This window comes from Hyla sarda, chromosome 3, assembly GCF_029499605.1.
Source record: "Hyla sarda isolate aHylSar1 chromosome 3, aHylSar1.hap1, whole genome shotgun sequence".
Lineage (NCBI taxonomy): Eukaryota > Metazoa > Chordata > Amphibia > Anura > Hylidae > Hyla > Hyla sarda.
The window spans coordinates 156,734,053-156,749,008 of NC_079191.1; the positions used below are offsets into that span (position 1 = coordinate 156,734,053).

The following is a 14,956-nucleotide window of genomic DNA, read 5'->3' on the forward strand; positions in this document are numbered from 1 at the left end:
AGAGAGTGGGAGCCCATGGGGACCCGGAGCAGACTATGAAAAGGTTGGTCATCAATATTATGGGGCACTTTGAGAGGCACCATTAGTATGACAGGGGGATATGGGGTTCAATAAGGGAGAAAAGGGGGACCATAGGTACCGTTTGGTGTGAGGGAGCGGGGCAAGGGGAGCAGTAAGTATTTATATATACACTTTTTGAGGTGTATTCTTTTTCATAAAGTTAATATGGAACAGTTTGAGAAAAAATATTTTATACAAGGGGATATCATTTTATATGGGGCATTGTGGGGGAACACTAAATGTGTTGCATTAATATATATATGGGAATACAGGATATACAACTTTTTGAGGCAGGGGTTGAAAGATAGGGAGCCCAGACAGTAATAGTTCTGTATTATACTCCCAGGGCTGTGATTACTATTTTATTGGTGTGAAAAAAGACCAGAGTTCATCAAATTCATCCTATATCCCTAATGAGTTCCTACCGAGTTGATCCAGAGAAAGGCAAAAAACCCTCATACTAGAGGTATAAATTCCTTCCCAACTCCAAATATGGCATCAGAATAAATCCCTGGATCAACGTTCTGTTCTCTTTTATTGAGTTCACCATGATCACCTCCTCTGGAAGAGAGTTCCACAGTCTTAATGCTCTTACAGTAAATAACCCCTTTCTGTGCTAGCTCAATCAGATATCAGACATAGATCAGGTGATGTTGTCTTGATGGGAGGGGCTGCTGAGGAGACAACGTGGATCTAAAAAATGAATTTTTCTCTCACTTCCTGCATGTAAGTGACAGCTGAAAGAGGAAAACTGTTGTATATAGCTAATGAATTATATTTAGACAAATTCATAGGTTGGTGAGAGGGAAAGAATGGGCTATGGATTTAGTTCCCCGGACTACCCCTTTAATGTTATGATTTTGCAAGTATTCATCCAGTTGCTCTTTAAACGTCTGTTCAGACTCTCTCAAAAAACACATCTGCAGGCAGAGGATTCCACATCTTTATTGTTTTTTATGTAAAAAACATTTTCCTTTGCCTTAGAAAAATCCCCTTTCTTCCAGTCTAAATATGTGACCATGTGTCCTATATAAAGCCCTGTTTATGTACACATTCTATTATATTGTACATAAACTGCTTCAAATGTCTTATGATCTTTGTAATATTTATCCCCTTCAGGACGGAGCCCATTTTGGCCTTAAGGACCGGAGCGTTTTTTGCACATCTGACCACTGTCACTTTAAACATTAATAACTCTGGAATGCTTTTAGTTATCATTCTGATTCCGAGTTTGTTTTTTCATGACATATTCTACTTTAACATAGTGGTAAATTTTTGTCGATACTTGCATCCTTTCTTGGTGAAAAATCCGTAAATTTGATGAAAAATTAGAAAATTTAGCATTTTTCTAACTTTGAAGCTCTCTGCTTGTAAGGAAAATGGATATTACGAATAAATTTTTTTGGTTCACATATACAATATGTCTACTTTATGTTTGCATCATAAAATTGATGAATTTTTACTTTTGGAAGACACCAGAGGGCTTCAACGGTCAGCAGCAATTTTCCGATTTTTCACAAAATTTTCAAACTCAGTATTTTTCAGGGACCAGTTAAGGTTTGAAGTGGATTTGAAGGGTCTTCATATTAGAAATACCCCATAAATGACCCCATTATAAAAACTACACCCGCCAAAGTATTCAAAATGACATTCAGTAAGTGTTTTAACCCTTTAGGTGTTTCACACGAATAGCAGCAAAATGAAGGAGAAAATTCACAATCTTCATTTTTTACACTTACATGTTCTTGTAGACCCAATTTTTGAATTTTTACAAGGGGTAAAAGGACAAAATTTTTACTTGTATTTGTAGCCCAATTTCTCTCGAGTAAGCACATACCTCATATGTCTATTTAAAGTGTTCGGCGGGCGCAGTAGAGGGCTCAGAAGGGAAGGAGCGACAAGGGGATTTTGGAGAGTACGTTTTTCTGAAATGGTTTTTGGGGGGCATGTCACATTTAGGAAGCCCTTATGGTGCCAGAACAGCAAAAAAAAAAACACATGGCATACCATTTTGGAAACTAGACCCCTCGGGGAATGTAACATGGGATAAAGTGAACCTTAATTCCCCACAGGTGTTTCACGACTTTTGCAAATGTAAAAAAAAAATAATAATTTTTTACCTAAAATGCTTGTTTTCCCAAAATTTTTACATTTTTAAAAAGGGTAATAGCAGAAAATACCCCCCAAAATTTGAAGCCCAATTTCTCCCGATTCAGAAAACACCCCATATGGGGGCTGCTGGCGCACTACAGGTCTCAGAAGAGAAGGAGTCACATTTGGCTTTTTGAAAGCAAATTTTGCTCTGGGGGCATGCCGCATTTAGGAAGCCCCTATGGTGCCAGAACCGCAAAAAAAAAACACATGGCATACCATTTTGGAAACTAGACCCCTCGGGGAACGTAAAAAGGGGTAAAGTGAACCTTAATACCCTACAGGTGTTTCACGACTTTTGCATATGTAAAAAAAATTTTTTTTACCTAAAATGCTTGGTTTCCCAAAAATGTAAAATTTTTAAAAAGGGTAATAGCAGAAAATACCCCCCAAAATTTGTAACACAATTTCTCCCGAGTACGGCAATACCCCATATGTGGCCCTAAACTGTTGCCTTGAAATACGACAGGGCTCCAAAGTGAGAGCGCCATGAGCATTTGAGGCCTAAATTAGGGACTTGCAAAGGGGTGGACATAGGGGTATTCTACGCCAGTGATTCCCAAACAGGGTGCCTCTAGCTGTTGTAAAAGTCCCAGCATGCCTGGTCAGTCAGTGGCTGTCTGGTAATACTGGGAGTAGTTGTTTTGCAACAGCTGGAGGCTCCGTTTTGGAAACAGTGGTGTACCAGACATTTTTCATTTTTATTGGGGAGGGGGGCTGTGTAGGGGAATGTGTATATGTAGTGTTTTTTTACTTTTTATTTTATTTTGTGTTAGTGTAGTGTAGTGTTTTTAGGGTACAGTCGCATGGGCGGGGGGTTCACAGTAGTTTCTCGCTGGCAGTTTGAGCTGCGGCAGAAAATTTGCCGCAGCTCAAACTTGCAGCCGGATACTTACTGTAATCCTCCGCCCATGTAAGTGTACCCTGTACATTCACATTGGGGGGGGGACATCCACCTGTTGCAAAACTACAACTCCCAGCATGTACGGTCTATCAGTGCATGCTGGGAGTTGTAGTTTTGCAACAGCTGGAGGCACACTGGTTGTGAAACACAGAGTTTGGCAACAAATTCAGTGTTTTGCAACCAGTGTCCCTTTAGCTGTTGCAAAAGCTACAACCCCCAGCATGTACGGACAGCGGAAGGGCATGCTGGGTGTTGTAGTTATGCAACAGCTGGAGGCATACTACTTTGGCTGGGGATGCTGGGGATTGTAGTTATGCAACAGCTGGAGACACACTGGTTTGCTACTTAACTCAGTGTGCCTTCAGCTGTTGCAAAACTACAACTCTCAGCAGTCACCGACAGCCAACGGGCATGCTGGGAGTTGTAGTTATGCAACCACCAGATGCACCACTACAACTCCCAGCATGCACTTTAGCTGATTGTGCAAGCTGGGAGTTGTAGTTATACAACAGCTGAAGGTACACTTTTCCATAGAAAGAATGTGCCTCCAGCTGTTGCAAAACTACAAGTCCCAGCATGCTCATAAGGGTATGCTGGGAGTTGTGGTGGTCTGCCTCCTGCTGTTGCATAACTACAGCTCCCAGCATGCCCTTTTTGCATGCTGGGAGCTGTTGCTAAGCAAAAGCAGGAGGCTGTCACTCACCTCCTGCTGCTGCTGATCCACGCTGCAGGTCAGTCCCGCCGCCGCCGCCGTCGCTCCTGGGGCCCCGATCCCAACATTAACGCCGGGGATCGGGGTCCCCAGCACCCGGGGTCGTCTTCCCGCACCCGTTCACGTCCTCCAGAAGAGGGGTGGAGCGGGTGCGGGAGTGACACCCGCAGCAGGCGCCCTGATTGGTCGGCCGGGAATCAGGGCAATCGTGAGGTGGCACCAGTGCCACCTCACCCCTGCAGGCTCTGGCTGTTCGGGGCCGTCTCTGACGGCCCCGATCAGCCAGTAATTCCGGGTCACCGGGTCACTGGAGACCCGATTGACCCGGAATCGCCGCAGATCGCTGGACTGAATTGTCCAGCGATCTTCGGCCATCGCCAACATGGGGGGGCATAATGACCCCCCTGGGCGTTATGCCGCGATGCCTGCTGAACGATTTCAGCAGGCATCGGGCACCGGCTCCCCTCCGGCTAGCGGCGGGGGGCCGGGAATGGACAGGACGTACTCCTACGTCCTCGGTCCTTAAGGACTCGGAAACGGGGGCGTAGGAGTACGTCCATTGTCCTTAAGGGGTTATATATCTGTTTGTATTCTAAGGCCATGTCCACGCTACAGAATTTCTGTACAGAGAATCTCTGTGCGGACAGCCGTCTCCTAGAAGGCTATGCATTTTGTGCGGTGTCTGCAGAAAGATTGAGCGGGTTCATTGTTTCTGCAGATACAGTAATGGGAATTTTCGTGCTGTAAAATAAATCATGTGGCATGGAAATTCCGTTGTGTGCACAGTGCAGCAGAATCCTGTTGAATTCAACGGGACTGTAACGTACCGGTCAGGTGACAGGAGGTGGATCCACCGAACCAGAAGGGCGATGACGTGGGCCGCACCAGGGGAACGGAATCTAAGGGACTACTGGTCTTCACCAGGGCCCGCCGCAAAGCGGGATGGTCTTGCTGCGGCAGGTATCCCCCAGGTCGTTCCACCCGATAGCCATAACACCAAAGAAAGATAAATACTGTATAGAGTGCACACCACATAAATATAATATAATCAATAATCTTTATTATTTACCAAATACAGTACAAGATACACATAAAGGGCTAAAACCAATTAAAAAGCTAAACAAAGCATGACCCAACAAGGGAGAGGGGCCATGAACCCCCCCTCACCAATGTCCTGTCCCTGTAATATACTCACTCAGTGTGGCTGTAGGTGCACAATATCAAGTCAATGTATAGCAACCGCTAAACAACTCTGAATAGTAACAAGCAGGTACAATATGACTACTGAATAGAAAGAATAAAATAAATGCAAACAGAGTATATAATATCACCAAATATTGGCAGCCACAGACAGAGGATCCATAACAATGTACACAGGGACAGGACCCCAGAGCCCCACGCGTTCCGTCACAATCGGTGACTTCCTCAGGGGTGTTGTGGTCATAATGCCCCCTCATCCTATTTATATGTCTGTAACATAATGATCATACCTGTCAGGTGAGTCAGTAACCATCGCGCCGCTTTGTGTTCCCCCCAATAGCGACTCGACCCCTCTGGTAGCTGAGAATGGCGCGGTACAGTAGGAGCAGGCAGAAGCGTAGTCAGACGTAGCAGAGGTCAGGGCAGGCGGCACAGGTTCACAGGGGACAGTCAGGCAACAGGTCAGGGCAGGCAGAACGGGTTCACTAGCGTTAGTCACAGGCAACTGGGCGGGGCAACAACAATGGGAATGCTTTCACTAGGCACAAGGCACTAAAGATCCGGCGAGGGCAGGAAGGGGCAGGAGACATTTATACGGGCAGTGAGGTGAGGTGCGCTTGCCCTTTAAATCTCATGAAGCCGGCGCGCGCGTGCCCTAAGGAGCGGGGCAGCGCAGGAGGATGGGGCTACAGGTGAGAGGATGCGGCGCGTGTGCAGGAATCAGCCGCCACGCTAGCCGCATCCCTGCCGGCGGAATCCCCGCGCTCTCGGTCAGTGTGTCTGACCGGGAAGTGCCGGGACACAATAGACGGAGGCAGGGACAGCGAGCGCTCCGGTACAGAGGAGGGTACCGGAGCACTCACTGTTACAGTACCCCCCCCCCCCTTTGGTCTCCCCTTCCTTTTGGTACCAAGGAAACTGAGGATGAGGCTGCGGTCTAAGATGTTTTCCTCAGGCTCCCAAGAGCTTTCCTCAGGACCGCAGGCCTCCCAGTCGACCAGAAAAAATCTTCTCCCCCGAATGAACTTAGATGCCAAAATCTCCTTGACAGAGAATACATCTGTAGTGCCGGTCACAGGGGTAGGAGTAGGAACCTTGGGGGAGAAGCGATTAAAGATGGCAGGTTTTAGGAGGGAGACATGGAACGAGTTGGGGATCCTGAGGGAGGGTCCCAAGTAGCGGGGACCCAATTTGTAGCTTGGAACCCTGAATCGGATATATTTGGAGGAGAGCCAAACTTTGTCACCAGGAAAAAACTCCGGAGGGACTCTGCGTCTCTTGTCTGCCTGGGACTTCATACGGGCAGAGGCTTTGAAAAGGGCAGAGCGGGTCTCTCGCCAGATGGAAGCGAAATCTCGGACAAGGTCGTCAACAGCCGGTACGGGAGAAGAGGAGGACAGCGGCAGAGGTGGAAGAGGGTGACGACCAAAAACTACAAAAAATGGAGACTTGTTAGAGGCAGAGGAATGTTTGTAATTATAAGAAAATTCTGCCCAGGGAAGCAGATCAGACCAGTCATTGTGGCGTGAGGACACGAAGTGGCGTAGATAGTCTCCCAAAATTTGATTCACCCGTTCCACCTGGCCATTGGACTGAGGATGATGGGAAGATGAGAAGTCCAACTTGACCCCGAGTTGACCACAAAGAGCCCTCAAAATTTGGAGACAAATTGTACCCCACGGTCAGAGACAATGTGCTTGGGAAGACCGTGGAGGCGGAAAATATGCTGGAAAAACTGTTTGGCTAAGACTGGTGCAGATGGAAGACCAGGCAGAGGTATGAAGTGAGCCATCTTCGAGAAGCGATCAACTACGACCCAAATGACCGTCATTCCATGGGAGGAGGGGAGATCGGTAACAAAGTCCATGGCGATGTGGGACCACGGGACCTCAGGAATAGGGAGAGGCAAGAGGAGACCAGCAGGCTTCTGGCGAGGCGACTTGTCCCGACCACAAATCATGCAAGCTTGGACGCAATCCGAGACATCTCTCTCCATAGTAGACCACCAGTATCTTTGGGAGATGAGTTGAAGATTCTTCTGTACTCCAGGATGACCTGCGAATAAAGAGGCATGGCCCCACTTGAGGACTCGTAGATGCAGACGTGGAGGCACATAGGACTTGCCTGGGGGAAGAGAGCTCAGCTTATATGCTGAGGAGTTACCTCGTCGCCCAGCACGTCGGAGGAGCGGGAAAGGGCATCAGCCCTGATGTTCTTGCTCGCATGACGAAAATGAATCACAAAATTAAAACGAGCAAAGAACAAGGACCAGCGAGCCTGACGTGGATTGAGGCTTTGTGCAGATTGGAGATAGGCAAGGTTCTTGGGGTCCGTGAAAATACTCACAGGGTGGGTGGAGCACTCGAGAAGGTGCCTCCATTCCTCGAGTGCCAATTTTATGGCCAACAGTTCCCTATCACCAATAGAATAATTTCTCTCAGCGGGAGTGAAGGTCTTGGAGAAGAATCCGCAAGAGAGTGTCTTGCCCCTGGGAGACTTCTGGGTAAGTATCGCTCCAGCTCCCACGGAGGAGGCATCCACTTCCAGGGAAAATGGCTTAGTGGGATCAGGTCTGAAGAATACTGGTGCGGAAGCAAAAGAGGCTTTCAATGACTGGAAGGCCTCTTCAGCTTGAGAAGGCCAAGACTTGTGATTAGCCCCCTTTTTGGTCAGAGCTACAATGTGTGAGACAAGAGTGGAATATTGGGGAATCAATTGCCTATAATAATTGGCGAACCCCAAAAATCTTTGAATGGCATGGAGTCCAGAGGGGCGTGGCCAATCCAGGACCGCTGAGAGCTTGGCGGGGTCCATCTGTAGACCCTGGGCTGAAATGATGTACCCTAGAAAGGGCAGACTGGACCGCTCGAACAGGCACTTCTCGATCTTAGCATACAGGTGTTTTTTCCTAAGGCGTGCAAGAACTTGACGGACATGGACGGTGTTGGTCCAGGTTGGAGGAGAAGATGAGGATGTCGTCAAGGTATACGACCACGCAGGTGTAAAGCAAGTCTCTGAAAATGTCGTTGACAAATTCCTGAAATACCGCAGGTGCGTTGCACAGCCAGAATGGCATCACCAGATATTCAAAATGGCCATCCCGTGTGTTGAAAGCGGTCTTCCACTCGTCACCCTCTCGGATTCGGATCAGATTGTAAGCTTCTCACAGATCCAACTTGGTGAATATCCTAGCCCCAGGGAGACGGTCAAATAGCTCTGAGATCAAGGGGAGAGGGTAACGATTTTTGATAGTAATCTTGTTTAGACCTCTATAATCTATGCATGGACGGAGGGAGCCGTCCTTCTTGGTAACAAAGAAAAAAACGGCCCCAGCGGGGGAGGAAGATTTCCTTATGAAGCCTCTCTGCAGATTTTCACGAATGTACTCCGACATGGCGAGAGTCTCAGGTGGTGAGAGTGTGTAGATTCTACCCCGGGGTGGAGTAGTACCGGGCACTAAGTCGATAGGACAATCATAAGGTCTATGAGGTGGAAGAACTTCGGCCTGCTTCTTACAAAAAACGTCAGTGAAGCAGTGGTAAGGCTCCGGGAGACCAGTAGGCGGAGGAATAACGGGGTCCCGTTTGACAAGAACAGACTTGAGACAGCGACCGGAGCAGGAGGGACCCCACCTCAGGATCTCTCCGGAGGACCAATCCAGGATGGGACTGTGGCGCTGAAGCCATGGCAAACCCAAGAGGAGTTCAGAGGAGCAGAAAGGAAGGACCAAAAATGCAGAATGCAGAAATTCGATGCCCATCTGTAAAGGCAAGGTGCGGTACTGTACAGTGGCAGAAAGTCTCTCCCCATTGACCGTAGAAATGAAAAGTGGCTTGGGCAAACTGACCACAGGGATTTGATGCTTGTCAACCAAGGAGGCATAGATGAAATTGCCAGCAGATCCAGAATCCAAGAAGGCGGTGGCAGTGAAGGTAGACTTGGAGGAAACGGAAAGCTGCACTGATACCATGAGACGTGGAGAGGAGTAATCCACACCTAGCAACGCCTCTCCCACATTTACTAGGTGCGAGCGTTTCCCGAACGCGGTGGACGAAGAGGACAATCTCTGAGGAAGTGCTCGGTACTGGCACAGTACAGACACAGGTTCTCGTCTCTGGGACGGCTCCGTTCCTGCGGGGTCAGGCGAGACCGGTCCACTTGCATGGCTTCCACGGCGGGAGGCCCAGAGACGGGTTGCGGTGGACGCTGAAAAACGGGAGCAAGACGAGGATAGCGTCTAGGACGAGCTCTCTCATTCCCCTGAAAGAGTTCCTCTTGCCTCTCGGCGAAACGCTTGTCGGTCCTAGTGGCCAGTAGAATAAGGTCACTGAGGGTAGATGGTATTTCCCGTGCAGCTAGGATGTCTTTAACTTCACTGCTTAATCTCTACTTGAAAGTGGCACAAAGGGCATCATTGTTCCAATTCAATTCGGAGGCGAGGGTACAGAATTGGATGGCATATTCACCCACAGTAGAGTCTTCTTGGGTCAGGTTCAGCAAAGCAGATTCTGCGGAGATAACCCGGGCAGGTTCCTCAAAAACAGACCGGAACTCTTGACAGAAGCTCTGGACGGAGGTAGTGGCTGGGTCAAAGCGATCCCACAAAGGTGTAGCCCAGGCCAGGGCCTTCCCAGAGAGCAGGCTGAGTATGAAAGCCACCTTGGCTCGTTCAGACGGGAACTGGTCGGCCTGTAACTCGAGATAGAGAGAGCACTGTGACAGGAACCCACTGCACTGCTTTGGATCACCGTCATACTTGTCCGGCAAGGACAAACGGATTCTGGCACTGGAGACGACTGCAGGCTGTGATGGAGCAGCAGGTGCAGGCGGAGGTGACGGCTGTTGCTGAGCAGACAGAAGTTGCTGCATCATGGCGGCCAACTGGGCCAACTGTTGACCTTGCTGGGCAATCTGCTGATTCTGTTTAGCCACTACGGTGGTAAGATCCGCAAGGCTAGGAAGAGGCGTCTCAGCGGGATCCATGGCCGGATCTTACTGTAACGTACCGGTCAGGTGACAGGAGGTGGATCCACCGAACCAGAGGGGCGATGACGTGGTCCGTACCAGGGGAACGGAGTCTAAGGGACTACTGGTCTTCACCAGGGCCCGCCGCAAAGCAGGATGGTCTTGCTGCGGCAGGTAGCCCCCAGGTCATTCCACCCGATAGCGACTCGACCCCTCTGGTAGCTGAGAATGGCGCGGTACAGTAGGAGCAGGCAGAAGCGTAGTCAGACGTAGCAGAGGTCAGGGCAGGCGGCACAGGTTCACAGGGGACAGTCAGGCAACAGGTCAGGGCAGGCAGAACGGGTTCACTAGCGTTTGTCACAGGCAACTGGGCGGGTAACACAACAATGGGAATGCTTTCACTAGGCACAAGGCACTAAAGATCCGGCGAGGGCAGGAAGGGGCAGGAGACATTTATACGGGCAGTGAGGGCCAGGCACCAATCAATGGTGCGCTGGTCCTTTAAATTTCATGAAGCCGGCGCGCGCGCACCTTAAGGAGCGGGGCCGCGCGCGCCGGGAGACAAAGGCAGCGCAGGAGGACAGGGCTACAGGTGAGAGGATGCGGGATGCGGCGCGTGTGCGGGAATCAGCCGCCGCGCTAACCGCATCCCTGCCGGCGGAATCCCCGCGCTCTCGGTCAGTGTGTCTGACCGGGACGCGCCGGAACTCAATAGACGGAGGCAGGGACAGCGAGCACACCGGTACAGAGGAGGGGACCGGAGCGCTCACTGTTACAGGGACTATGCTGCAGCAGAATTTCCAATCCAAATTCCTGTATGATACAGTTCCGTGAGCAACAAATCTTATTTTCTTTCCACCAACACAAAATACTCTGATAGTGCCCCTCCCGAGACTAGACTCTGGATCCGCCCCTGATATATATATATATATATATATATATATATATATATATATATATATACACACACACCAAAAAATATTCTTTTATTCTAACCACTAAATTTTAGGTGCACTTCTGTGGTAGATGTGAACAATGACATCGGCTAACCCTCAACACTGATGTTAAAATTGAGACATTAGCCAGTATATCCTTATATGAAGGACATACCTGAGCCCGCACACCAACGCCAAGGTTTCTCAAGTGGCACGGAACCTAACACTAAACCTACCTGTATGTGATAAGCAAAACCAGGGGCCAGTGGGCAATTACGGCAGCATTAGGCCGACATACAATGGGAGGAGGGAGGCAAACTACAAGCCCCAAGTTGGCTGATATAGGTGCATGGCCCCACAGGTGCTCCTTAATGCTGCCTAGAAGATGTTCAAGGCGCATTACATATGGAATTTACATACCTCCAAGTATAAAGTTTAAACAACAACAAAGATGTGGTCTCAAATGGCAGGAGGTGCTCAACCCCAAATGCAGTTGTGCATTTATGCTGGGGGAGCAGATCCTGCCCTTGTGGTCTGTTGCTAGAGGTAATCCCCAGCATAAAAATGCATACAATGGAGGATGCCTGCAGCGGACTACAAGTGCCACAATAGAACCCTACACCAGATAAATGGTGTGGATGTGTAACAATTAGAATAATTAGAATCACGCACAGGTAGGTTTAGTGTTAGGTCCCGTGCCACTTGAGAAACCTTGGTGTTGGTGTGCAGGCTCAGGTATGTCCTTCATACAAGGATATACTGGCTAATGTCTCAATTTTAACATCAGTGTTGAGGGTTAGCCGATGTCATTGTTTATATCTACCACATAGTGCACCTAAGTTCCTGTATTATTCTAATTGTTACCCATTCACACCATTTATCTGGTGTAGGATTCTATTGTGGCACTTGTAGTCCGCTGCAGGCATCCTCCATTGTATGCATTTTTATGCTGGGGATTACCTCTAGCAACAGACCACAAGGGCAGGATCTGCTCCCCTAGCATAAATGCACAACTGAATTTGGGGTTGAGCACCTCCAGCCATTTGAGACCACATCTTTGTTGTTGTTTAAACTTTATACTTGGAGGTGTGTAAACTCCATATGTAATAAGCCTTGAACATCTTCCAGGCAGCATTAAGGAGCACCTGTGAGGCCATGCACCTATATCAGCCAACTTGGGGCTTGTAGTCTGCCTCCCTCCTCCTATTGTATGTGTGCTCAGCCACACTGAGTCAGCCTAATGCTGCCATAATTGCCCACTGACCCCTGGTTTTGCTAGGTTTAGTGTTAGGTCCCTTGCCACTTGAGAAACCTTGGTGCTGGTGTGCGGGCTCAGGTATGTCCATCATACAAGGATATACTGGCTAATGTCTCAATTTTAACATCAGCATAAATGCACAACTGTATTTGGGGTTGAGCCCCTCCAGCCATTTGAGACCACATCTTTGTTGTTATTTAACCCCTTAACGACAATGGACGTAAATGGACGTCATGGTGACGTGGTACTTAACGCACCATGCCGTACATTTACGCACCGCCATGATCGCGAACACTGGAGCGGTGCTCACGTCATGCGCGGCATGTCCCGGCTGCTATCAGCAGCCAGGGACCCGCCTGTAATGGCAGACATCCGCGATCACGCGGATGTCTGCCATTAACCCCTCAGGTGCCGTGATCAATACAGATCACGGTATCTGCGGCAGTGCGGTACTTTGAATGGATGATCGGATAACCCACAGCGATGCCACGGGGATCCGATCATCCAGCATGGCAGCCGGAGGTCCCCTCACCTGGCTCCGGCTGTCTCCTGGGGTCTTCTGCTCTGGTCTGAGATCGAGCAGACCAGAGCAGAAGATCACCGATAATACTGAGCAGTGCTGTGTCCTATACATAGCACTGAACAGTATTAGTAATCAACTAATTGCTATGAATAGTCCCCTATGGGGACCGAAAAATTGTAAAAAAAAAAAAAAAGTACAAAAATGTGAAAAATCCCCTCCCCCAATCCCATTTTACCCCCTAAAAAGCATAAAAAAATAATTAATACACATATTTGGTATCGCCGCATGTGTAAAAGTCTGAACTATTAAAATATATTATCAATTATCCCATACGGTGAACGGCGTAAACGTAAAAAATTTTAAAAAGTCCAAAATTTCAGCTTTTTTATCACATTTTATTCCCAAAAAAATTAATAAAAAATTCATAAAAAGTAAAACCTAAGCAAAAGTGGTACTGATAAAAACAAAATATCATGGCACAAAAATGAGCCCTCATATCACCTTATATACAGAAAAATTAGAAAGTTATAGGTGGTCAAAACAGGGCAATTTCAAACATACTAATTTTGTTAAAATGGTTTGAGATTTTTTATAAGCGGTACAATTAGAGAAAAGCATATAACATGGGTATCATTTTAATTGTATTGACCCACAGAATAAATAAAACATGTCATTTTTACCGGAAAGTGTACAACGTGAAAACAAAACCTTCCAAAATTTGTTAAATTGCGGTTTTCTAAGTCATGTAATTACAAAGTACAATTGGTGACGCAAAGAATAAGCCCTCATATGGGTCTGTGGATGGAAATATAAGAGAGTTATGATTTTTAGAAGGCGAGGAGGAAAAACAAAAATGCAAAAATAAAAATTGGTCTGGTCCCTAAAGGGGTACTACCGTGGAAAACTTTTTTTTATTAAATCAACTGGTGCCAGAAAGTTAAACAGATTTGTAAATGACTTCTATTTAAAAATCTTAATCTTTCCAGATTAAGATTTTTAAATAAAAGGAATTTACAGATCTGTTTAACTTTCTGGCACCAGTTGATTAAAAAAAATAAAAATAAAAAAAAGTTTTCCACGGTAGTTTACCCCTTTAAGGACAAAATGGGCCTGGGCCTTAAGGGGTTAAACTTTATTTTCAAACAATAATAAGGACCCATTCACATTACTTACTTCATGAATGTCATTTTGGGTCGAAAATTAAGCTGATAATAAAAAGGGTGCAGCAGCCTCCCATTGTTTTTTTTATGTGATCCTGCTGTAACATCCACACAATGGAATTTCTGAAACGGACATTTCCAAGGAAATTCTTGTCCTCAGACTCTTGCGGACATCTATGGAGCGGACACATTTTCGAGTCGTCCTAGCGACAGCTTGTTTTGCCATTGCCTGCTACAGGTGGAAATAAACAAATAAACAAGATTTGTAATATTTGATTCCTTATGTCAAATAAATAACTTTTGAAATTGGCTTCTATTCTAAAAAAGAAAAAAAATTAAGTTTTATGTTAGCTTTTCTGCTGTATATTTCTTGCCACTAGGGGTCTCTCTTCTTGGCTAGAACACATTCCGTCTGATCAAAATCTCAGATTTTGGTCTCCTGCTTGTACTGGCAGAAGACCAAACTCAGGAAGTGTTTCTCTGCACCAAGCTTGATTGATAACTGCAAGAAGTCTCACTAAAAGCAGCTGCACAGACTGAAAGCTGAACAGAGCCTCACTGAAAAATACACAGACTGAAAGCTGCTGCACAGAGCTTGAGGTCTTCTATTCATCACAGCACTGCAATGATGTGAGGCCGGAGTGGTCCCCCAGCAGGCTTCAGTGACATAATGCCTGCTGTTAGAGATGAGCGAACTTACAGTAAATTCGATTTGTCACGAACTTCTCGGCTCGGCGGTTGCTGACTTTTCCTGCATAAATTAGTTCAGCTTTCAGGTGCTCCCGTGGGCTAGAAAAGGTTGACACAGTCCTAGGAGACTCTTTCCCAGGACTGTATCCACCTTTTCCGGCCCACCGGAGCACCGGAAAGCTGAACTAATTTATGCAGGAAAAGTCAGCAACCGCCGAGCTGAGAAGTTCGTGACGAATCGAATTTACTGTAAGTTCGCTCATCTCTACCTGCTGGGAAATGCCCACTTTCTTCTGCTGTGAGCAAGAAGAAAGGTAAGATGCAGAGCTTTTAACCCCTTAAAGACAGAGGACGTACCGGTATGCCCGTTTCAGAGTCCTTAACCCCTTAAGGACCCA

At 47.3% G+C, this 14,956-nt stretch overlaps 1 protein-coding gene across 1 annotated transcript in view; it reads left to right on the plus strand.

Moving 5' to 3' along the window:
• The window catches only part of RFC4 (replication factor C subunit 4), a 148,937-nt gene that overhangs the window by 558 nt on the left and 133,423 nt on the right, over positions 1 to 14,956 (plus strand). The gene's annotated exons all lie outside the window — the stretch shown is intronic.